This window comes from Poeciliopsis prolifica, unplaced genomic scaffold (genome assembly GCF_027474105.1).
Source record: "Poeciliopsis prolifica strain line A6 unplaced genomic scaffold, Auburn_PproV2 SCAFFOLD002, whole genome shotgun sequence".
Classification (NCBI taxonomy): Eukaryota; Metazoa; Chordata; class Actinopteri; order Cyprinodontiformes; family Poeciliidae; genus Poeciliopsis; species Poeciliopsis prolifica.
Genome location: NW_026562377.1, coordinates 19,660,699 through 19,687,168, shown reverse-complemented (window position 1 = coordinate 19,687,168; position 26,470 = coordinate 19,660,699). Strand labels below are relative to the sequence as shown.

The 26,470-nt window shown below is 40.7% G+C and overlaps 1 protein-coding gene across 2 annotated transcripts in view; it reads right to left on the bottom strand.

Annotated features, from left to right (window-relative positions):
* ncanb (neurocan b) overlaps window positions 1-25,089 on the bottom strand; it is a 150,150-nt gene extending 125,061 nt beyond the window's left edge. For both annotated transcript variants that reach the window (XM_055053145.1, XM_055053155.1), the window contains exon 1: window positions 24,746-25,089. The gene's annotated coding sequence lies outside the window, so the exon portion shown is untranslated. The remainder of the gene's footprint in view (window positions 1-24,745) is intronic.
* Between the last annotated feature and the right edge of the window lie 1,381 nt (window positions 25,090-26,470).

Below are 26,470 nucleotides of genomic sequence, written 5' to 3'. Positions count from 1 at the left end.
ATTCTCATTTCTCATTAATCACCTGGTAAAACTGGTATTCATTACAGTTTAATTCATGGAAATTAGGCGCGATATAAAATCCAGAGAAATTATTTACACAAATTATGTGACATTTTAGCATTTTATGCTTGTGTACATAAGCCACACGTCTAATTAACTACCAAGAAATAAACACAATAAATCAGCATGATTTATTATCAACTAATTTTAGGTAACAATGTCCTTTAGAGTAAACTAAAACTGATCGAACTGAATGAATGAACAAACTCATAAATAACATTTTGGCAGCGGTGTAAACCAAATAATGAGTGAGAAATAGAGAAAAATAAACACACTTAATCTCACTTAATAAACACTTGATAAACACTTAATCTCAAAACAAAACTATTGTTACAACATGCAGTCAGCTCATCTGATGTAATATCTGAGGGTTCATTTGTATTGTGTCTGACAATAATCATATCATATCCACAACCAGCCCACGGAAGCAGGTAAAACATTCATCACCCTTTAAAATACAGACTTCAGCAGTATCCTCATTCCTTCACCGCCTTCCACCTACCCTGTCATGCTGTGCAGCCACACTGAGGGACCAGACTAATTAAAAGAGGTATGAGAGCTGCTCGTCGTTCAGGAAGCTCGTATATCTTCGCCTTTTATTTGCCCAAGGAGAAGCTGAGAGGCAGGCAGAGAAAAAGAACACAGATGAAGCGACGGGAGAGTTCAGGAGGTCAGAAATTGTGGGAGATGAGCAGTGGTAAAAGAAAATCAGTCAGATATAAAGAAAGGAGTACCTATATATATGACACAAATTGTGTGCGCACAGATAAATGTGCATGTCTGACATGCCCTGTGGCTCCGTTTTTAAAGCTCTAAGGTCATTAAATCAACTTTCATCTTGCCAGTATGCTGACATCTAAACCAGGCTAAATTCTGGGAACCATCCAGATCTGTGACCTCTGTCACAAAATCACAATCTGCTGCTTTGATAGACGACTAAAGCAGTATTCAATTTATAACAAGCATAGTATCCGTGTCTGCCGGACAGATACATCAATCTGAAGCACACACACATGCACACACGCACACACACGCACACACACACGCACACACACGCACACACAACAAGAACCCCACAACAATCTAAGGAAAGGGCTTGCCAACTTTAGAAAGGCGTGTTTGCATAGTATTCACAGAGGTGTATTTCTGATCCAGCACAACAAATATTTATGTAAAAGCCTCTTAGCCACAAAAGACAAAAGACTAGATCTCATACATCAGCTACAGACTGACTTAAAACCTTTAGGCGCAGCATCATTCAATTAGTTATAAATCAATTCAACTCAAACAAGCTGTTTAAGTTGAATGCTAAGTTGAATCAGCTGTGTCAGAACAACACCACCTCTGAAACTAGCAGGCAATTTCAAAAATACAATTTCTGTCTCCACAGTTAAACGTCATTTCGGTAAAATGTCAGAAGCAGTGCCACAGTGAGCTTTCTGCTGTTAGTTGAAAATACGTCAAGCTCTAAATGGTCCACAAAAGTCTGTGACAACGTCTCGGCTTCAATTGCTGTATTGCTTTTAAGTAAAACACTTTTCATGTCTGAAACACTTACTTTAGATCAGGAGGTGTCTAAAGTGTGGCCTCCAGAGGACAAATGTGGCCCATCCATTGATCTTGTGCAATTCCCGGCTGCAAATTTAAAATGGTGCATATTTGGCACCATTTTTTCCATTAAGGCGACATTTTTCTGACAAATTAAAATCTTACTTGCACAATAAATACACCACAAAAATATCAAAAACTCTAAAAATAGAACTGCCCTTAAAAATACCAAAAAATTACTTTTCAAATATTTTTTTATACCATGCTATCACAACTGAAAAGACTACCCAAATCATTGCCCTGATGATTTTCACTGGTACACGCAAATATCTCCCATAAAATATCTAAGCCAGGCCACATTTAGAACTCATTTATGCCAAGATGGGTTTTTTTACGTCTAAATTTAGACAAAATATCTACGTCTGCACTTGGGTTATGCATCAACTCAACATTGATACGCCAAGAGAACTGAGTTTAATTGGGACAGAAAAGCTAATCGGGTTGAATTCATTTTCACGCTGCACTTTTTAAAGGGGGCCAAACCGTTTGACAAATTAATACACTTATATCAGCTCCTCATTTGGGGCGTAATCACAACAAGCTACTCAGTAAGAGCAGAAGCAGCGGTTACACAGCATGCGGCTCTTTATACATTCAATGGAAACCACACTGCTGAGAAAAACAACAGAGAGCAAGAGACGGCATGCAGCTTTGGTTATATAGATGCTTAGGGAGGTTTTGCAAGAACTAAAAAGTTCAGATCATATATTTATAATTTCAATCATACGTCAGCCCTTTCTGTGTTCCCTCTTCCTCTCTCTGGTTCATGACGACACAACTGTTTGTTTTCCTGTGGTTTCCATGTGAAAAGGGAGATCCTTTCAAATTAAACCAAGAGTCAATTTGTTCCCTTGTTTGGTGTGGAGTAGAGTTCAGATGAGCAATTACAGCTGCCAAACAAAGTGAACTGTCTAAAATTAACTTTGATCTGTTCAAAATGAGTCAAACAGCAACGGTGTGAAATCAGCCCAGATGACCTTTTGACATTTAAATAAGGTTTTTTCCTCAACAGAGCCAAAACATCACACCAATATTTAGCAGATGTTAATCCTTTGATTAGCTCAATCGGATAATTAATACTAGAACAATTGGGTCAAGAAAAGTAATTCATCAAACCCTGAGAATCTCATACAGGTCATGTCTCATGGTAACAGAGATAGAGCATTTGGCTTTCTCCAGGTCTTGACGATTCAGTTAAATATCAACGCAATACCAAAGAGGAGAGACACAGGCAATGACTCTATGGGGGAAACAAAAGATAATTTATTGTCGCTCTGTAATCTGAGAAGGATTGTTCCACAATGAAAAGGGACAAATTGACAAAGGAAGTGCTGAACTCTTGTTTGTTGCTAAATGTACTACGACGTAGATTTAGGGGAATGGCAAAAAAAAAAAGAAAAAAAAAGAGATGTTATGCTGGATGTGAGACAAGGTCATTTGAAAACTTGAGGGGGGTGGGGGGAATCATTCTCAAACTGAGACCATAGGGAATAACTGGTTAGAGAATGAAATGGCATTAAAGCACAAACAGTGCAATTTCTTCTGTGCAGGCAGAAGAAAAAAAAAATCAAAGTACTGGAATGAAAGAATAAATCAAATGCTGAAAACACTAATAAAAGACATGCCAAGAGGCGAGGAAGGGAGGAAGCAGAGTAAGCATGCTAATTGTGGCAGTGGCTTCAACGTGCGCACCGCTCATTAAATAATCACATGTTGAGGGGCTAATGAGTCATGAAAGTGTGCAGATGTTTCCAGACTCCTTTTTAAGAGAGGCAAAGCAGCAAGAGTGCTGGTAAAGTGTAAATACGGAGGGTGAGGAAGGTGTGAGACGGTGTGCCGACGTGCAGCAAGGGAAGATGCAGAGAAGACAAACAGCTGTGGGGAGGCCTCAGAGCAAGAAGATGAGAGGAGAGACCGAGGAAGGAGAAAAGTGATGGAGCGGGAGAAAGGCGGGCAGAGAGGGGTTTCATGGCAACGCGTTGCTATTTCCAGCTTTATTGCAAAGGGGAACGGTGATGCCTCAGTGCAAGCACAATTCCTGGGTCTGAGGTGGAGACAGCACGATCCCTGAGCCGGATCGATCCTCAAGCGCACTCATTTGAGAGAACGCAAACTGATGAGACCTGCCTTCACTTATTTATCTGACGCTTGCCCTTGCCCCGTTTTTTTCTGTCCGAGGGTAAAGGAGTGCCTGCTGTGGCTTCCAGCGGCTTGCGCTGTCGCAGAGTGACAATTAATGGTAGATGGTGATGCACTGAGCATGCAGTGGGCTGGCCAGGCTTGTACATAAATCAAATTGAGACAATAAACAAAAAAAATTGATGTCTCCCGGGGAGGGGGCAGAGGGGGTACTTTTGAGGTGCGCTTGATTGTTAGTTTTGGGCTGTTTTTGCAATGTCATTACGAGGCTGTCTGCTGCTACTGGCATCAATTTTTAACCAGCTGTTGCCTTTACTCTGCGCTGCAAAGTTTACATGCTGTCATCGGTGTAATTCAGTTGAGATACCCAGAGGCTTTCTCTTTTCTTGACATTGCCTTATGGTCTGGATATCTCCTCTTTAGATATATAGCCCAGCATTTTCATTTCCAGCTCTTTTTAACCCTTCCTAATTATCGCCAGGATTAGTAAATTGGTCATAAAACTGATTGTTTTCTGTGAGGCTAATTGGGTGGACTGAGGTCTCAGAAGGAAAATGCAATCGCTCCTGTTTTATTGTAAGTCTGTGTCCCTGCTAAATCTATAAGGTGTCGCATCCTCCGTATGGTCAAAAACTGGCAGGGTGATGGTGAAGTGTCAACATCTTAGGTGTGTGACCAGGTGTGTGTTGGGCCCAAATGCTCCATTGGTTGGTGACTATGGTAGGTTTGGAGGAAAACTGTTTGAAATCGATCATTTTACTGATGTAGCATGTGCTGATGTGGTATTTTTGTAAAGGGCCACACCATCACTGACGTTCCAGTCGTAGCATTGCCTGGGTTCAACATATTTGGGCTAAATTAGTAAAATTATTTGGCCGTCTTAAATAGCTCCCAAAACTGTTTCTTGCATATATGGCATTTAAGGGCTAAGACTGAACACCGATGAAATGTAATTTTTGTATTGTTTTTGTGAAACGACCGATTTCTTAAGGTCTTTACCTTTTCTTTTTACTTGTCATCTTTCCACACAACCCAAATCCTGGACTCTGATTTAAGCCACCCTGGTCATGCAAACTCCACAAACTGCTTGATACTTGATTTCAAGAGACATTTGAGACGTTGAAATAAAGTAATTAGCAGCAACACGCTGAATCAATCTTCAGCACAGCAATCATTTCTCTGGCTGCGCCAGCCTCTCCGGCAGAGCAGCAGGACAATGGATGATATATTGAATGTATGCTGTTTACATACGTAGATGCGCATGTTGGTACACCGGCACGTGTTGGTGTGACGCCACCAACATGTGCGCTCACTTCCTGATCTGGTGAGAAGTCATCCGAGGGTGAGACAGATGCAGCAGAGCATCAACACCCCTGCTTTCCCTCATCTCTTGAGACAGGAACAACGAAAGCAGACTACATTAGGCAGGTCTTTGATCATCTTAGCTCTAACATGTTCCTACCAGTAATTGACAGTCCCTCATGTCCTGGATGCTTCTTCTTCAACCTGCAGCTAATAAAGGCTTTGATGGACCTCGGATGATTCTGAATTTACTGCACAACCGACAGTAAATAACTTACTATTATTCTGAGTTTCCTCCTGTGCATAATAAGCCTGGCGGTTGTCTGAGTGTCGAGGCCTAACAGGTTTTACTTTCACAAGTGGAGCATTAATGCTCCACTTGATATTTATATATATGTGAAACTTTAATAGATATTGCTTTGGGTTTATTTCAATTGTAATGGACACAGAGACAAAAAAAGGGAGAAAAGTGGGGGAAATGTTTAAAGAGAAAGAAGGAAAGATGAGAGAAGACTTACTAACCCGCTGCCAGAAACATTGATAGCAAACACATGTTAAGCTAAAGCATAGTGACGTATTAAACTGGGTGTGAAGGGATGCGTACCAATTATGGCATCCTACCTGTCGCAACACCGAGTTGTGCTCCTCTGCACGACTCGGTGTGGATCATGTGAAGCACTTTTCAGTCAAAATGGAGGATCTGGACTTTGTTCTCATTTTTGGGAGAATATCGCACTCATGTAAATTACTGTAAATATCTTTAAAACTATCGGGAATAGTGTAGCTGTGTCCTAAATAATACAGCTACACTTTCATGTAACCAGTGGAAGGTTTTAAGCAAAGTCCGAGACTATTTTACAACATTAAACACATTGTTTTTTTAATCTGTAAAGAAAATGGAACCCAACTCTTGCTCAAGTCTAATTAGAGACATGCAGAAAGTGCGTAATCACATCCACTGTACCCATCTTCAGGAAAAAAAATAATGAGCCCCAGTCCGACCTTACAGCAACAAAGTGACCACTGATATTTTGTTGAAGGAAAAACTGCATGTTGAAACAGCTGACAACAGTGTTAGCGGCTGAAAGAGAATACTTAGCCAGAACAGTTCACTCATCTTATTCATCAGTCCAAAGTGTCAGTGTTTTCCCAGGAACTATTTAAAGCCCTGAAACAGAGCAAAGCAGAAACTGAGCGGCTCGAAAATAAAACTGCAAAGCAACAAATTGTGACATAACTCAATGAAACTGCTATTATTTTCTTTGGCTGCTTCTTTATCAAATCAGCTTAATAAAATGTAACTGCAGTTACACGTTTTTCTGAAAACTAAAAATGCTTACGTTGGGTTTCCTTTTAATCATAAAGACAAGACACTGAACCCAACAATGCCCCCCAAAGTAAGCCGTTTAGATCAGCACTTCTGCTAATTAAATGCATTGTAATAATATAAAAGTCTAAGAGTACTTATTGTTGTACGACGCTATTATTGCTTGACAACGGAGCTATTAGTGTGTCATATCAAACCCTCGGTTTCATGCTCAGTGGATTAGTGTTCAGAACCAACCAGTTCACTGCAGTATGAATCTTCCTGTGACATATTCAGTCACACTGCATGTAAATCCTGGTAGCTGAGCAAAGACTCTAGCAGGGAAGCAACCCTTGACATTTATACTGTATATATATATATCTTTATTTATAGAAAATTAATCAGTCCATTTTCTAATTTCAGACCTCATGTTCATGCCTTTCCCATGGGCTGTAATAAAGAAGAGATTAGGGCGCCCATGCACTGCTACACGAGCACACAAAGACAGATTTTTGCAACTGATGTTAAACAAAGAGCTTCATTTGGTCGTCGGTGCCAGTGTGACCTCTTACAGCCTGCACAAAAGTGGAAACACGCAGCTTACAAATCAGATCAATAAGAGAAGAGCAGGTGAGGGGCCACAGAGAGTGTTGTTAAAGCATTTAATGAAAAAGAATAATAATGAAGAAGAAAGGCATGCAAAAACAAGCAGACTAAAAAGTGGAAGGAATTGTTAATGTAAGAAATTATTTAGGAGTTGAGACAGTGTGCAAAGTTAACTTTCTTCCTCCTTATCAGGCCAACTTTGCTTAGACCATCTGTTTCACGGAAACCCACATGTACACAACGGCCACAGATGGAGAGCCTATTTCTGTGGATGACACCCTACTTATTGGGTTGTTTAAAGTGGAGATTTATCGTCCTGCTCCTCTGTATTCACTCACTGAACTATTTGCTGAAGCACAAAGGTGCTTTTAATCGGAATGAAGAACATTTAAACCAATGCACCAAAAGGCTTTTAAACTTGCAGGTTGAAATGAACTAAATTATTATTGAACTAATATTTTCTGTCTCGCCCCAGTCAGGATGCAAACGGACTTTTATGCAGTTTATATTCAAAGCGTGTGCACAAGTATGTAAGTTTATCAAAGGTACCGTTTCAAATATTTTCTTGGCTTGCAGCATCCCACTCTCATGTCGTTGGAATACATTAATCTAACTCAGGGTTGTTTGCGATTCTGAATATGAAAAACATATTATTTCACATGCTTCTAATGTGCTGTGTCTCCTCAACTTTTATAATGCATTTTTTTTCTACTTGTAGTCTAAAAATGGGACACTTCTTTTCCACTCTTTTGAAAGCTCACTTCAGCACTAAAAAAGTATTTATGTCCTTTTTTTAAACATACATTTCGATTGAAGCTACTACATTGTAGCTCTGACTCCTTGTTTAAATTCACTGTCCCATTAATAAGTGCATCTTTACAGGTTTCTGAAGTCCTTTGCAGCGTCTAATTTTCTTCCATTAGCACAATCATCTTTTCATTAACTCTGGCCACTTCATATTTCAGGAAAGACGGTGTGTTCCTGGTGAAGAACAGTATTAGTTTTCTAATCCACATGTATTTCTTTAGCATTTTAGACAAAATGCGCTATGTACCAGAAAGCTCAATTTCAGTCCAACCACAGCCCCATGTCACATATTTGTTAGCTTGCAGTTATGTTATTTTCTCTCCATTTTTAGATATTTTGATTCTTAAAACTTGCAATATTGGTTTGTTACCTAATCCTGCTTTAAACGTCTCTAAAATGTTGTGTGTTTCCTGGTCTGCATGATATCTGAGAATGTTCTCTTTAGCACACATACAAAATTTAAATGATTTGCTTACAGACTTTTTAAAAATTTAATTGGATACATTTTGAAAATAAATGGCTTGCACTAGATCTAAGCACATAAGAAACAAATGGGGGGACGAGAATGTAGCTGCATTTGACAATTAATTTCATTGTTAAAGAAATTAAATTAAAAGTTACTCAGGTTGAAATCCTTCAGAGCTTATTGAGAGAAATAATATTTTATCTGACATGTTGAATCAAATATATGAACAAGAGTAGAAATAAATGTATCAATTATCTCATTTACACTGTAACTTGTCTTTTTGTGAAGTGAGAACTAATTACCTTCCAGACACCTCATATGCTTGAGAGCTCTTCAGTATATAACAATTGATGTTATAAAAAGTTTTGACCACTGTAAAGAAATTTTAATGAGCATTAAACCATCTTGAAATGCATCTGTCTCTTATTTATGCTTCTGCAAACCTTCATTGTCTTTCTTGACTTTGAACAGTTTCTTCACCTTCCAAGCTCCTGCCTTGTTCTTCACTCTCTGTGTGATCACCGGTGAGTGTCTTGGCACAAGCAGGGCCCATTGAAGGTCCAAACCCCCAGGAGCTGTAAACACGGTCCACACATACACCTCCACACACAGCTGCGTATTCCTGACTCCAGAGGACACTGCATGGACTTTCTCTTTTTCCTGAGGTCAATAATTACAAGTCTAACCCAAACCCCACGCTTTTAAAACAAGTCTGCACCACAGAATTTATTGATGCTTTTTATGGCAACTTGCTTTTTGCTTGCAAAAGTAAAAAAAAAAAAAAAAAAAAAAAAACATCTGGATAATTCATTTGGTGAAATGCGAAAGGTAAGAACATTTTAAGGTCACCTGAAGAAAAGAAGTTCCCATACGTGAGAGTTCAAGTCTGTGTTCATGTACACCAAAACCACAATACAAACAAAATCCATATTCTTTTTGTACCACAACATCACTTATTTCAGGAGCAAATTTAATTTCAGTTTCTGCAAGTTTATTTGCTCCTTGGCAGTTCGTAGTCATTACTTCCTGTGCTACCAACATCTCCCCTCTTCACTCTTTTCCCTCTCCGAGACCCTGCAGGTGCCAGCTCTCAGTTCCAGCTCGGCACTTAATGACAAAATTGGAGCAATTAATTACCCTGATTTGTGATGTTAACCTCCACCTCTTCCACCTGGACTCTTAGCAGTGCAAACAAGGTGCCTGATTCATACTGTAGCCCTGTACCCTTGTATACCATTTATTCGTCCACTCTGAATGAGCTATACGTTGTACGGCAGCAACAGCAGGATAACACGGCTTTTGCATATTGACACTCAGGCAGAAAAGTAAACCAAAGAAATATTGTCACGTTATTGCACAAAACCGGCACAATCTTGAAATCGGCATAATGCGTCACTGGCGCATTCCTCTGACCTCTCTACAGGCTCATTTGCCACCATCCCTCTTGCACCTGCAGCAGTTTGTCAGCTGGCTTTGGATAATTACACATCTCGCCGTGACCACACAGCCACGGGCTCCCTCGCCCGTCCTCCCGCTTTTCCCGCAGTAATGGGACTCTGCAGCCATGATGCACGATTCTGATTCTGGTATCAGATTGTAGGTCCTGCTGCTGCAACTGAGTCAAATTGCAAACACAGTTGGTAATTATCTCCCGGAAAAAAAATCCAACCGTGTTTGATCTTTGCAAGCAATAATGTGATACATCAGCTGAATGCTGATGTGATATTTATGAATAGGCCTATGCCTGTTCTCAGTGCCATTACTTTCTTTAGTCTCATACCTGGTAACCTGCTGTGATCCATCAAGCCTGATAAATGCTGTCCTGTCAGAGCAGCCAACTGTTCCACTAAGGGCTTCATTTCCTCTCTCCATTTCCTGTCTTCATCCGGGGGGAAAACGGGGATGTATTTGATCCAAATGTTGCTTCACATATGCACTTCAATTGATTTCTGAGAGAAATGTGCTGATTTTAGTTTCAAGACCAATGTACAAGCTACTTTCTATTAAACTCAAATGTCAGAAGAAGAATATGTTTTTCTCTAGTTTCTGCGTCACGCCTTAAAAGTAGGCGTATCATGCCTGCAGGCTGCAATGAAAAGTATAGGCTCCTGTCAAAATATAAAAGACTATGAAGGGAAATGCATATTGGAAGCACTGCTGTTCATCTTGTTAATACAGAATGTGGCCATTGCCTGGTACCTTAACCATAGGAAGTGAGTCTAGACAGGACAGATTACCTTACTTCAGCTTCAATGTTTCAGAGCGATAAAGTTTTGGAAAAATACTGCTGGTGGAGATGTTATGCAGAAAATAACCCTTTTTTGAGAAGCATCAGCATCAAAGACTAATTATTCTTGTAATGTAAAAAAGATGAAAATATGTTGATCTGCCATAGAAGACAGATTCTATGACTACAGCTCTATGCTCTTGTTCGCACGCATCAGATTTGTTTACTCCTTTAGCATCCTTGGTTAGCTTTTATGTAGCAAAAGCATACTTTAAATAAATATTGTTTAAAACAAATTTTTGGGTTGAGCTGTCTCAGTATTATGCATCTTTACCTTACAATTGTACTTCATGTTAACTAAAGTACATAATTTAAGCGTTAAATTAGATGTTTAACTATGTCTCTGATGACCTCACAGAGGTCCTCACTGAAGATAATGACAAATATGCAGAAAAAATAAGTAAAAAAAAAAAAAAAAAGAGACAAAGATCAACATGATAACCTGAAGGTCAAACTAAAACACAGGTGTCTTTTGCCAATGGCGAGGGCACAAAGCTGTGAGCTCCGATAACAGGAACACGAGTTTTCTGGCAAAATGCTAGCAGCTAATAGCGATGGCCCAAAGCAAAGACACCTGGGCCAAGAACTGCCAAAGCTGCCAGCCAACGGTAAAAAAAACACTGTGGCTGGAGCCGAATATTTCTTTTCAAATACTAAAAGAATGAAGTTACAGTGTCAGATTTTATGAGTCAAGAGGAAACGGAAGCCAAGCGAGAATATTCAAGTTCTAGAATGGTCCAGTTAAAGGCCAAACCTGACACCAACAATAAGGTTTTAGAAAGGAAAAGTTGGCATACCTGAAATAAGTTGCAGCTGCAACTGCAGTGAAAAATGGTTTTGACTCAGAGAGGCTGAATGTAAATTCCCATCACACTTATAGGATTCTTGGTTGTAAAGGTTTTCCGAAATCATCTACAATTTCTCTTCCACTTCAAAATTGTTGACTACTTTGTGATAGTCTGTCATTCAAAATAACAATATAATACAATGAAGTTTGTGGTTGGGCAACATTTGGCAGTGCTGTTTGGGAATAGAAACTCTGTAAAATTGATAAGAAAAGAATTGTCTGGACACAGACTTGATGTTTTCTACCTAAAGAAATGTGTTACGTCTGATCCATTTTGACAGCTACAAGAATCCCTGAAACGTCCTGAAGGAGTCCAGAAGACAGAATGTGCTGTGCTGTCGGGAGCAGACAAAACACTGTGATGCCATATCTAAGAAAGGCAGTGGATTGGAATATTTCACTGTGTTGTATCTCATTTATGGAAGCTTTGACTATACAAAACAGAAAAAATTACAATTCAGGGGTTAAGACATGTCCAATTAGGCAACTAAAATGAGCAAAAAAGCAAGAGGAGAAACATTACAACAGGAGTCACACAAGTTTAAGAAAGCTCAAAGTCACTTTATGACTTTCATCGATGCCTTTTATGTTCCACTTCTGTATCTCTTTGCTTAAGTAACATGTGACTTATCCCCATTATTAACCCCTTCCTCAGCCGTAAATAAATGTATAAAGTATATATTTGGTGGTGTATTCTTTATGCATGTATATGCAAAATCATTAGAAAATTAAACTAATCAACTGTGATCATGCAGGTCTTCACAAACACTTAAGTGAGAAAGAGAGGTAAGGGTGAGCTTTGAAAATAAAATAATGAGGAGGAAGATGGATGGATGGATGGATGGATGGATGGATGGATGGATGGATGGATGGATGGATGGATGGATGGATGGATGGATGGATGGATGGATGGATGGATGGATGGATGGATGGATGGAAAATAAAGTATGCAATATTTTCCATTCAAAAACTTTGTTTGATGCTAAATTGTTGAATAAATAGACATATGAGATGATGGCTATTTAAATTATTCAACCATCAGATTGATGCAAAGAGCTGCCATACTCATTCACTTTTGAAATGTTTCAGGAACACCTGATCATTCATAGAACTTCTTTGAAAAAATACTTCTTCAGAAAGGTGAACTGTGGACACTTCCATAAATGAGATACAAGACAGTGAAATGGTCTAGTAGATAGAGAGAAATATTCCAATCCGATCTGTTGCCTTTCTTAGATCTGGCATTACAGTCGGAGACCTCTGTGATGCTGCAACTGCAATAGTAGAAACCAGTTGCTCAGTAAATAGTAGGAGAATGAAAAGCAATACTAAAAGCTAAGTTTGAGACACAGATGGCAGTCACCTTAGCCATACATGATTTGTGGTAATGGGCTAACACTTTAGAGTCATGGGTATTTCAAAGAGCAGAGCCTGGCCTGATCAGCAGAGCTTCCTATCCCCAGTGAAGCCACCCTGACCTTTTGAAAGGTACTATTCTGCCAAAGAAAAGCAAACAGCTCATTTATCTGACAGCAAATGTAAAGAGCAGATGCCACAGGGGAAACGAGGCGCTGCCGGTTAGATCCATGACGAGATAAGCCGCTGCAAATCCTTACTTGCCAAAACGGCCGTAGTCGCCTATATAGTACATGTTGCTGGCAAGTACTGTAAATGCACACAAAATCAAGAGTTCTTAAATAAAAAAAATATTATAAAAAGAATCACTTCAATTGTGGTCTTGGGAATTACAATGCCAATGCCCATCTCCATTAGGAGATGGTGCTATTGAACCTGAAAAAGCTCTTCACCAGTTCCTTCTTTATGCATTGTTGCTGCAGGAGATATGGACCCCAATTACGGATGTTTGTAGTAACACATAAGAAATCACAAATGCTGTGATTACTGCGGTGTGTGCTGATGAGCTGTTGAACACACCGTCTGTCTGATTAAGAATAAACACTCCAATCAGGAAGCATGATTGCAGGATTGGCCTCTTTCACGGAGCCAAAGTTCAGTTGCTGCCATGATTCATCGACTGAAAAGGAGAACAAAGCTGCCATTTCCTTACTTGAGTAATAAACTTAAGGCACCATGATAGCAAACAATTTTATACACTCGGGCACAAATCGCTCAAAGGTTGAGCTAATACCATACCATACCAACGTTATTTATAAAGCACTTTAAAACAACCACAGCTGATACAAAGTGCTGTACATAAAATAAATAAAACAAAATAAAAACTCTCACAGTTTAAAACAAACATGCAATGTAAAACTAGATCTTGCTAGAGTTGAAAGCCAAGTAAAATAGATGGGTTTTAAGATGAGCTTTAAAAATGGACAGTGAGGGGGCCTCTCTAACCTGCAAATGACTCCCTGTGAACTTCTACCTGCCACTTGAAATCTACTCAAGTATGTGCCCACAGTGTCTGTTGCCTTTAGGTATGTAAAGTATTGGCAGGTGGTCTCAGAAATGTTTACCAGCTAAATCATGGGGGACCTTTTAAAATCAGTGCATAGAGGCAGTGGGGCGCATTGGCTTTCCAATTTCCTCTGAGAACACCTGAAGCACACACAGCTTGACTACTAATGGCTCTGGGGTAAATCGTATCATGCACCGCAGAGCCAATTCATTTTTTTTTTTTTTTTGTCTAGATCCAAGGATTGCGATTCCACAATCAGGAAATACACAAAATACTGTCCAAAAGAGAGAGAAAGAGAGAGAAATACACAGCGCTAAAACATCTAGTCCACAACCGCAGACAGCTTTGATCGTTTTGGAAAAACTTAGGGGGAACGGCGAGCTAATGGCTGCTCGAACATCCTTTCCTCCCCTGTTAAGGTTCGTGGTTTGACATGAAGAGGACAGTAACAGGAAAGAGGAGCTAACCTCGGCTGCAGGGCGTCTTCCTCCGATTCCCTTTCTGTCAAAGAATGAAGGTCATGCCAAGACAAGGCCCAATTAGAGCTCAACCTTAAATGCCTGAGGTGACCGCAGCCTTCCGAGCTTGAGAAATACTTATTTTCTATGTGTTTATTGGTTGGGTTTTGTACAAACAACTGGGTTTGCAGAGTACACATCTCGGGGGCTTTCAAAGCAAAAGGAAGGACCTCAACAAAAGCAGGCACCAAATGTAAAAAAAATATATATTAAAAGCAACTCTAAAATAGCGCTTCCAAGCCAATAGCTTCTCTTTTTGTTTGTGTAGTTTGCTCACATTTGAATGAAATGCCTTTGTGGGAAAGCATGCCCATATTTGTGTATATTGCATGAAGAATGAGCAGCGAAACATTCTGTAAGACAACAGCTGTTTACGTTGCATTTATTGCATGACAAAAATACAGTCTGCAGAAAGATTATTGAAATATTGGTAAGTCGTGGAAGAATTGGTAGGTTACTTGTCCAACTGTCCAAGTGATGGACAGCTGGACAAGTGTTTTTTTATTCTGATGTAATACCAGCTTAGTCCAGTATTTAGGTGTAGCGTCGTAATTATTTTATAGTCTGATCAATATTTTTAATCAGTTAATTTGGTAAATGCGTGTATCATACCACAATCTTCCACAATTTACAGCATGCCCTACTGATTTAGAGATGCCATTCTGACAAAGATTCCTCCAGTAAGATGTTTTTAAAGCCTGAATTTGACGTTCTCTGCTAAACAAAATAACAATAGTGAAATCCTTTCCCCTATCTTGTCTGCTGTGTTTTTGACTGAAACGAGTACAGAGTACTCCCATCTGATGGACTCGAGCATGTTTGAGTCTGCACGTAATTAATGCGATCTGCTTTGTGAATCTGATGCAGAAATAAAGCAGGCAGCATGTCCAAAGTGGGAAAGATTTGAAAGGACTGCACAGTTTTTGTAAATTCCCTCCAGAATTTCCTTTAGCTGCGCTCCACTATAAGAAGATAGAAGACTAATGTAAAAAGTGGGAGCGAGTTCGGACTCTGTAGAGAAGTTAGATTTATTCATTAAAGACTAAGCACACCCAGCTCTCAGACGGTCTCCAGAGCAGCTGTTGTAACCCCTGCAGCGACAGACTCGAGTCAGATGGCTCAGCCCACAGTCCAGCAGAGATCCATCACCGACAGCAGCCCCCCGAACCCATAAATCTCTGCACTGAGGTGGTGCACATGTTGGGATGTAGCAGCAGAACTCCCACACCAACCACTCTATCACACACGCACATACAGACCCTCTCACCAGCAGCCGCAGAGCATCTGAAAGCGGGAACCAAATTTATCAAAGGAGTCAGGGAGCAATCCAAGAGGCTCCAGCACTTGCGCTCAAAGGGTATTATCAGGACAGACAGCCTGTTTAATTACAGCTGTTGAAGGGTAGAATCCCTACCGAACACGGACGGGGCAGATGAAGCCTTCTTTAAGCCCGAAACAGATGTTTGAGTTGCACATTCACACGCAGGCAAGAAGAGGCAGACTCACAAACACACAGAGATGATTAGTATAATTTTTGCCGAACTAGCGATTGAGTGACTGTAGCAAAAGGCTCTTCATTTTCATCTCTATTAATTCTGCAGTGTGACAGTTAATTACAAAACAGAAGTGGTGTGCACCCCAGCAGCTCATTTTGAATTTATTGTAGCAGAACTGAGAAGCTGCACTATTCACCGAGAGGAACGTGCATGCAGTGGATGCATGCTAATAAGAATAGTGTTAAAACCTGAAGAAGCTCACAGAAGTTGTCAAACCCCTTGATTTCTTTTCTTTTTTTTTTTTTTTTTTGTCATGTTGCCACCACAAACTTTAATGTATTTTAAAGAGAAATGATGTGATGGCCTAACACAGAGTAGCTCATACCTGTTAAGTAGTACACATTTTCAACATGTCTCCACATAAACTCCAAAATGTTTGACCTTATAAATTTGTCTTTACGCACCTTGAACAACCTTACACTGCAATTACAGCTGCCCATTCCCTTATGTAACAGCTAACGCTCAAATGAAAAGCTTTTGTGAAAAGTTATGTTTTTTAAATCTTGTCACTAAGACTCAATAACAGTAATGAATTGATTTTGATGGCACTATTCCAACAAATAAATAGGATTTAATCTAAAGCAGTGATTTTCAACCTTGTCGTATTTTGCTTTTACAGAAAAAAAACCCCAATAAATATAAATATAACATATTAATTGATGTTTTATCACCAGCTTGTCTTATTTTGCTGAGCATTCATTGGACAATTCAGCTCGTTACATATCTGCTTAATCCTGAAAGCTTAGCCGTGCACAAAAGTTCAGTGATCGCCAGTAAATTGGAAAATGTGTTCTGATCAAGCTTGTTTGCCAGATTAAGCTTGATCGAGCTTGTTTGTGGATTGTAGTGTCATAAAAACTGCAATCCACATTCTATCCACATCTCTCAACAGCTCAGTAGCTTCCCTTTGTTTGGCAACACTTGTACACTCTTGTGTTTGTGACAAAGTGAGGACCCACAGCTATTTAAATATAAATTTCCTTTAACAAATGCAATTTTCTTGTGCGGGATCAAACAAAACAAATGCCCTCCTTCCACAAAAAAGCTAAGCCTCACATAAGGAACGCTGCTGAAGAGAAAGTTTGAGGCCTTTGCTTGTTCCCACACACACCTGCACCTTCCTCTGCTGCCTTTAAGTCGAATGTCTCAGCGCTTCAGAGGAAGCATGCTTCATGGCTCATAAAAGCCACTTTGGTGGAACATTGGCAATCTCACACCAACTGCAGAGCCACACTGCAATTTACGCCGATGGGACGTCGGCTACCAGCCTTACAAATTATGAGTTAAATCATATTCAGTGTTGTTTTTTTTTTTATTATTTCTTTGAAGAGGTTTCTTTTTATACGTTCACAAAGGATCAGAGAAGGGCCAAGATGTTATCATTTCACTGCTGTGTATGGCACAGAAAAAACCTGAGAGAACTAATTGCGAACAAATTAGGTGGGAAGATTAGTCAACGTCTCGCGGTGAATGTCAGGGATGTCAGCGATTGCACATGACTCTCTCACTGGCCTTTTCACCCTTTTTTAATTCCCCTGCTCAGTCTGTTTAGCTCAGCAGATCTGTGGATTTCTCGAACCTATTCACACACAGATTGCTTTTCACAAAACCACACAGATCGAAAGGGTTGGAGTGACGTTGCTATCAGCAGCAAAACTGCTATGAGCTACAAATCCATTTGAGACCTAAACCAGGAGTTTGTCCAATTCTGACCAAAATCCCTGAAGATGAGATTTGCTGCTGCTCCTGTGCATCTGTTTTTTCTAAATCTCTTGATATGATTGTGGTAAGATATATTTTTTTTCGATTTGTTGAATATTTGCAGGGTTCCTAACAAGTGTGCCTGTATTTGGGTCTTTTTAGGGCTGTTAGAACCAAAGCTTCCCACTCAGATGTTTCTCGATGCATTTAGGATCTCATTGAATTCAACAATTCAATTATCCAAGATGGGAAATAACTAATCTACCCACGCTGCATTTCTTCAGAACAAGCTGAACTCTTGATTTCTTCTTCTGCTCCTTGTCTGACCCTTTTCTTTGTCTGCTTGATTTGACTACACCATCTGAATTTGATCTCATCGCCACCCTCCACATGTAGTGCAGTTACAAAAATCTGCACTTCACACCCACCCTGGTGGGATTTGGCGCACCCTGGTGGACAGGAGCAGATGAAGACATTTAAACAGCAAAATACCCCAGCATAGTGTGGTGCACGTTTAAAAAATATTACAACATATTATTATTACAGTTCAGTAATATCTATGTAATTGATTTTTTTTACTGGAATGTAAATGAAAATATTAAAATAGTTTTTAAGTAGACATTTGATCTTTCAGCTGCACTTCTCTTCATAGAGTAACATTAATATTATGAGCTGATATTAGCTGATTAATTTATTCAACTACCTGCTGGAATTTAGCCTTCGATTACTAGACATGCTGCTTCGATGTTGCCAACTACAGTTTCCAACAAAGATGTGATATTTAGTATTTTTTGCAACTGTAAATATTTGAGAACCGCAGACATTTTTCTAACTGGAAAGCGATGGAAAGATGTACTAACCTTGTTTCAGCCAGCTCACTGTGACCGTGTGTGATTTTGAAACTGAAGCTAACACCTTAGTAGATCACTTCTGGATTTATTTTGTTAGACAAAAGTTTCTGCGAGACATTTAAGATCATTTATTTGATCTATTTTAGCAATTTTATGAAGTTGCTGAGTCAAAAATGTTCCGGTTATTGTCAGCTAAAGAAGATAATCCAGAATTACTTATTTTCATAACTGGAGACAGCATCAGTCTTCCCTTTAGGTTTAAACACCAACCAGCTTCGGCACAACTGTCTTGCACATTAATCCATTTTTCATATTGACTTATGACACGTTTCACACGGTATGTCACCAAAAAGAGACTTTTGCTTTGATTCTGCTGCCCTTTTATGCAGGCACAGTAACTTCATCCAGGTGTTTTAATCTATTTATATCATCATCTATTTATACGTCTGGCTGCCTGTATGCGAATCCACTGAAATGTACAAAGTCGCTGGTTCAGAAAATGAAATATCAAATGATGTGAAAAAAACACAAAAGCCGGCATAAACTCCAATCCATTAAGAAAATTTCTAAACATAGCATACATAGCTTGAACCCACAGATAGACAGAGGAGCGGATTAAAGGAAAAATCCACTTTTTCCTTTAAAAAAGTACAGCTGTTATTAAAGGAACAGCTGCAGGTTTCCACCACAAAACCTAAAGCTGTGAGGTTTGTGGTGGAAAACTAATAGAGCCCAATAAACTAAACATACAGTGACATCACACTGAAACATAGAAGAACTGTAGGAGGGAAAGGGAAGCGCTTCAGAGATTATGGGAAGTCTGAAAGATACTTTATGCAGAGAAGTCATGGAAGCACAACAACCCTAAACAAAGAGCCAGAGCTGCAAAGAAATGGTTGAGATTCGGTCTTGAGCACATATGTTGCATCCAAAGTCCAGACCTAAATTCAATTCAAGCATTGAAAACAGAAGTTCAAACATGCTCTCCATCCAGTCAGACTGGCTTTGAGCTGTTTTGCAAAGAAGAATGGACAAAGTTTTAAGTCTAAAGATGCAGAAAACTACTAAGTACTGACTCACTGGGGCTCAACTCAAATGCACACAACACATTTTCGATATTCAATTTTGAAAACCATGTCATTGTTCTCACTCTCACATAATTATGCATCACATTGTGTCTGTCTTTCACGTTTAACCCCAGTAAAATAAGTACAAAAGACAAATCTCAAACAAAGCAAGTCTACATGTTCAATCCCCTCGTCTCCAATAAGAAAGACCAACAAACTGAACAGAAGCCACCAAAGACAATGCACCAGACCAGTGGCAGCATCCTGAATGAAATTAATCACACAATTTTTCTATTCTCTCTCACTTTCCCCTGTGATTGGTTTCGACAACCCCAGAGCGACGTCTCTGATTAGTGAGGGGGACTTTATAAGAGTCGCACGGCTGCCTCAGCTTTATAAATAGACCTGCTTTGTGGAATCCACTCAGGCAGGGTGAGGCGGAGGAAGACAAACAGAAATCACTCTCAGGAACAATAGATTATTCTTCTCCAACTGTAGTCGCGTTGCCCCTGCCTGGATTTGCGCTACGAGATCTGCGGCATCACTTTTGTACCGCTACAAATTAAAATGGAAGAAAAAACAAAAGCAAGCCTTTCCTTTGGGAATTTAAGCTCACAAGACAGGGAAAACACTGTCCATCTGTGGCCTTTCAAGCACTATGTGTTTACCGGCTCGTCAGAGTCTGACAGCTACAGCCTGTACACAGTGATGCTTACATTGTCAGTATGCTTAAGTAACGCATCCCTATGTGTGTGATGTTTAAACCCGACTGACTTTATGTTAACATGATAGAAAGGGAAGAAGTCGGACAAAACAGACAACTTGGTGTCCGATTCCGAAGCGGCCAGAGAGAGCTTTGTGTTTTCCATGTATTATCTCAGCCAGGAAAACACAGAGATAATGGCAAAAATAAACAGCTTCAGCATATTTGCTTCTCCTCCGGCGTGCTGTTGAAGGTGACTGATAGAGGCAGACGCGGCCCCATTCTGATCCACTGACAGGCCGGCTGACATTAACAAAAGAGCCAAGACAAAGAGAAAGCACTGGGAGGAGAGACGGCTGAACAGAAATCCACCTCCGATTGCTACAAAACACACTCGGCTGTCATTAATTCACCAGACAAAACTGTTACCAGATGTCATTATTTATTAAAAGTATTTAATAGGGAAAATGCTACCTTTGAATAATGCATTCGGTGGGAGAGGGGTGCAGAGCGGAGGCCTCGGGGGCGGATGGGAGGTGGGTGATTGATGAATATTAACGAGCAGTGTCTGAAGGGATTGTGGTAAACTACCTTTTTTTTTTTTTCCTGCCTCTGTGTCTCCTGGGCTTTGTGTGCTCAGCCGCTGACCAACGATGGCCCAGCTGCGCTGCTCATTTGCTTGGCTCTATACGTGCAGTCGCTGGCTCAAAGTGCCACGCCAGGCTATTTTATTCTCAGCCAAACCGAAGCAAGAAAGCAGCCCCACTCCTGCTCAGTGGCACCGGGTTGGAGGGTTCCGGGGGACGTGGGGCTGACACTCAAGCTGAGCGACGTGCCCCAGCGAGAGGACAGGTACGCACTTCATCGAGGTAGTGAAGCAGCTACCTTGAAGCCGGAGAAACTAAGTGTTGCATCCCGCCAAGTTTCTTTGAAGCGACGGAGAAACTGAGCGGATGGCAGTCGAACACATAGTGTTCGACAAGCACATAGTGTCACGATTGTTTATAGAATCCACATTGAATAGGCTGCATGTGGGCTGCTGTGTGGGCTTTCACTGCTTAATTGGATCAGGGTTATCCAAGTCTGAGAATTACCTCTTCTTTGCAGGAGTCTTTTGGCTTTCCCCTCTAATCTGCCACCTTGGACTAAAACCGGATATTCATTTTTGTCTACACTAAAACCTGCACTCTGCAATCTTGCAGAGTGCAAAAAAACACACAAGTAAAAATCACAGTTGATGATATTAAAAGCAATAAACTGCCAGTTCAAAGTAGAACCAATGCATCAGCAAAATAAGACAGCTTTACACCAACAGGCTACTACTTTGCCTGGTGTGGCTCTGAAACGCAGCCTGGACTGATCTCCATGAACCTTAACATCCTCTCTTGCTTTCCTCTGCAGGGCACTTAGCATGCTGGTAGGGAGAGGTTTTTGTTCTCGGTTCCCATTTTTTCCTTAACCTGTTTCAGATCCAAATGGCGTTCCTTGACCTGGTAAGGTCATCAAACACTGTGCTATGAGGAACCTAATGTTCTCCATTCTCTCTACGACTGAGCGCTTCACATTCAGGTCCTGATTTCTGAGACTTTGTTGCTTTAAGCTCCTTGTGGACTCCTCTCGGTACATTACACAATGAGTCACACATCTTTCTGCTATAAAAATACAGGAAATATATTCGGCTATTAGAACCACAGGACCCCAGCTGACTCATAGCACCACAACTCTAAAAATTGAATTCCAGGTGAACTGCCAAAAATCAAACCCATTGACCTTCCTGATACTCTGCATTTGCAAGGCTGCTCTCTGCCTTTATTTTTGCCACGCTGTCAGCTTTTAGTTTAACTGTAGTAGAAGTTTTATTGTTGGAATATTTAATGTCATCCATTACCAAAATACAAATTTTCTTGGATGAAATTCAAGGGCTAATTTCAAATGTACTGAAGGCTGTAAAAGAGAACGAGGTTTCAGACTCCATTGGTCCTTTTCCAGTTTGCAGAGCCCCACTAATATTGTGCGCAAAATTTTAACAACACAGAAATCTAAGTGACAGTGTAGCCATCCACCCAACAGTGTCGTTGAAGTCCTTCTCACAAGATGCTTTCTTGGAGACAGTAATGAAGGATACAATACACCAGGTGTCAGAAAGTCTGCTAAAGTCTGAGCTACATATGGCCATTTGAAGGGACAGCAAAATTTACATTCCTAATTGTGGTGGAGTGAATTGTGAAACAGGGTGGAGAATGTGCATTTGCCTTTAGTCAGCAAATCACTGACTCTTTCATGTATTTTCTTGTTTTGGGGTTTTGAATTTATAAAAGTCTTATGAGATTTCCAAGGTAGGTGTTAAAAAAAAAAGAAAAAAAGATAAACACAAATTGATTTTGGATTTTCTGCTGAATTTGACTTCAGCAACCAGAATCGAGCCAAACAAACAAAAAAGATTCCAGAAAAATGAGGTGAAAAATCGTCTTTTTCTGGAACCGGTTGGCTCCTCTCAACCTTTTTGTCCCCTGCATTACCACACTAGACTGGCTTTGTTTGGTTTAAGCGTAGCAGAGGGTTCATTGTTGGGATATTAACGTCTTACATTAGCAAAAATCGCTGTAAAAATTAACAGTTTACCGATTTGCTTGGACGCAACTCAAGAGCACAATTGAATCTGTGCCAACCCTCCCACCCTCAGCTACAAGTGTCTGCATCAAGCCAAGTACAGCCAGCCAGAAAAGACACATTATTGAAATATGTGACAAATGCAACCCCATGCAAGGAGCAGATAATGCCGTCAAACTGGCCCCGGGCTCTTTCCCTTTTCCTCCCCTCCTTCCATCGCTCGTGAGATGTAATGACAGCATTTCAGCGCCGCTTTTGGCCTTGACCACACTTGGAGCGGAGCCACAAAGAGGCAGCGAGCCTCTCAGAAGGAATATTGTTCATCCATTGCGATGCCTCATCGCACACAAAATGTGAAAATAGGAGCAGCAAACTGGCAAAGACGTAAGAAGAGAACACCTCTTTTGAGAACAATGACGATACTGCTGAAGCGTGCGGCAAGAGTGATAAGCAAAGGCTGCAAAAAGACGAAGATCTTGAGAGAAGAGAGGGGACAAGGAGGGAAAACACAAAAGATGATCTCCATCATATGCATGGAAGCACAAGAAGAGGGGAGTCTTAAATGGCAGCAGGGGGACTTCTGCAAGGAACGTCGTTCCTTGCAGAACCACTTCCCTATTCATGCGCCAGAAGCAAAGGATGCCCAAACTAGCAGCACTTGGCACGTATCACATACACAAAGATCCACTCACAGCTGCTCAATTAAAAACAGTTTGGCTTGTTTGTAGGTTCTGACTTGGCTTTCAGAAGCGGTCTGCCCACTTAAACACAAGTACACAACAATCCGAGGCAAAACATACCTGTAGGAGGAGGTTCGGTGTGGATAATGGGTGGTAAATTAATAATGAAAAGGAGCACTGGATCAGTTTTTGAGAAGGACACCTTGTCTCAAACTCCTCCAAAAGGCAGCCTAGATGATTGTGCGCCCATGCGTGAGCAAAGACCTGAGACATGCCGTGAGCACCAGGCAGACAGACCGAAAAAAAGGCACGAGAAAGAAGGAAGCGGGAGCAGAAACTGTTTCACAAACTGCTTGGTTGGATCTCTGCTTAATTTCCCATGGGGTCATAAGAAGCTCTCCTCTACTCCCCCCACCCTCCACCATCCAAAAGCTGAAATGCTGCCATATACGCGTTAAAATTAAAACAAAGGAGAGAGGAGGGAAATGAAGCTGCACAGTTTGCCGTCTCATCCTCGGTAACCATTGACATCTTTCACTGGGAGATGTCCTGTGGCTCGGACCTCCTGTTCTTTGGTGATTTTTGCAGGCGCTTACTCCGAGAAGACGAAGTTTCCTCCGGCAGAAAGTATTCACCGACTTATTTTGGCTGATTGTCAGTGACACCACTGTCTCATGTTTTTCTCTCTCACTCACCCCCATTGTTTTGCTGTCAGCTCTGATTGTGGCATCTTTACATGGTACTACCTATTAACTTCAGTCTCATTCAAAACATCTCTGAAGCTTTCCGAGAGGTCAGAAAGTGGGATTTACAACAAAACGTGGTCTGTGTCCAGCTGATGTCTTTTTAAGATTTAAGCATGCAAAGAATAATAAAGGCGGGGAATGTGACTGTCAACATTCCTGTGCAATTAACAGATTCTGCATACCAAGACACTTTTTGGCATAAAGCAAAGCTGTTGAAAAGGTCAGCAGCATATGAATGTCTTAGAAATTACGGACGCGCAGTTACTGGAAAAAAAAATTGCTGGTAAAAATCAAAAGTGCGCTCATTTAGTTGCGGATGCTGCCGAAAGTGGACTCAGCTTCACAGCGAATGCTTCTGCAGCCCCTTCTCACTTTGCATTCTCTGGGCTCAGTCTGCGCCCAGAAAGACTTTATTTCCCCCCGTCGTGACAAATCAGCAGCGGATGAAACAACTCGCGCTCACCTTTGAAGAATCCGGCTCCGTCCGCAGGAATGCAGAGTGATGCTGAGGCTTTCTAACAGAGTGCAGGTGGAGGCGCCACAGAGAGTGAACCTGCAGCTAAACCATCCAGCGGACGCCGTAGAAAAATAATAATAATAATAATAAATTATATACCAAAGCCTTTGGGTCCGGCTCGGTTCGGGTCCAAAGGTGTCACGTTGCCAAAAACAGAACGGCAGAAAAAAATATATTTTTTTGTTTGTTTGTTGTTGTTTCTGTGAGTGAAAATGCACCTGGAGCTCCAGCCGAGTCCGCGCGTCCTCTGGAGAGGAGGAGCCGCGACGAGAGGATGAGCGTCAGCCGGAGTGGTGCTCACCTCTCCAGCAGCTGAGCGCTACTGAACAAAAGAGCTCCGAGGGCTCTCTGCTCAAATAGCAGAGAGGGGCGGCGGGGAGGGGAGAGGGGGCGGAAGACGAGGGGGCCCCAGCGTGAGAAAGACGGTGGGTGAGATAATGATATGGTGGGGTGGAGTGGGGGAGGGTGGCACAAAGACCAAAAGTTTCTACAGAACACTATAAAAGGGAACATTTTATAGCCTATATAAAAATGTTTTTTTTTTCCCTTTAGAGACTCTCCTGTACCATCAAAAACTTCTTTTTTACGCATTTAATGACATAGAAATGTTTTTTTCTTCTGAGGTGGATAGAAAATATTCAATTTTCTGTTTGGTTTTTTTATGTTCAAGGTTGTCCTTCTGGAAGGTGAACCGTCACTCAAGTCTTTTGCAGTCTTTTATCAAGTCTTCTTCCCGTACCGCCTGGCTTGAGCTCTGTTCCTCTTCCCATGAATTGTGACCAGACTCCAGGTTCCTGCTGAAGAGAAGGACCCTTGCAGCCTGACCCTGTCTGTTAATGTCGACTAACTTTTACTTTTCTGCCACACAGAACTTGTCACGGAGGCCAAAATGTTCAGTGCAGATACTTTTGCAAAGCCCAGTGTCCATAAACACAATATCATTTATATAGTGACTAAATATTAACCTGCCTATTGACAAAATAATGAGACTTATTTGTGAATGGCACTTCAATGAATCCTTAAAATTGTTTAGAAAACGATAAGATGCAGTCATGATTTTGATATCCTCAAGCTGAGGTGCTCCACACAGTCCCATTTGGTCTATAGTAATGACCATAGGAATTAAATTATGTTTTCTGGCTGCCAAGCAATGATCTAAACATAGGATTTTACTTGTAATAGCCAATTTAAAGCAATCAAATTAGATTTAAATAGAAAATATCCCAGAATTTTGCTTAGAGGTTGAACTGGTAACAATCGGGTTCGGTTTCAAATGCCTTCTTTGCATAATACAAGTTATACAAGTCTACAGGGTACATGCAGAGAAAAAAAAATAGAAATATAGGGTCAGACTAATTTAAAATGGCTTGCAAAAGAGTTGTTTGTATTCATTCACAGATCCAGCACTTTTGGAGCCACTATGTGAGGCCTAATGATTCCCTGGTGGCCTCCATGGCCGTGAGAGGAAGATTAAGGCTTAGTTCATATTGTTCAAGCATGGCTGGGATTGTTTGTATTATTGTTTTTCCGGTATGAAATATTTATTTACAGAGTGCATTATTACAATGTGCAGCAAAATGATCCAAAGGCATTTTGCAGGTGGACCTTTATAGTTTAAAAGCTACACATCCCCACTAGTCCTTGGACTGTAGGAGCTGTCCACGGTTCTGA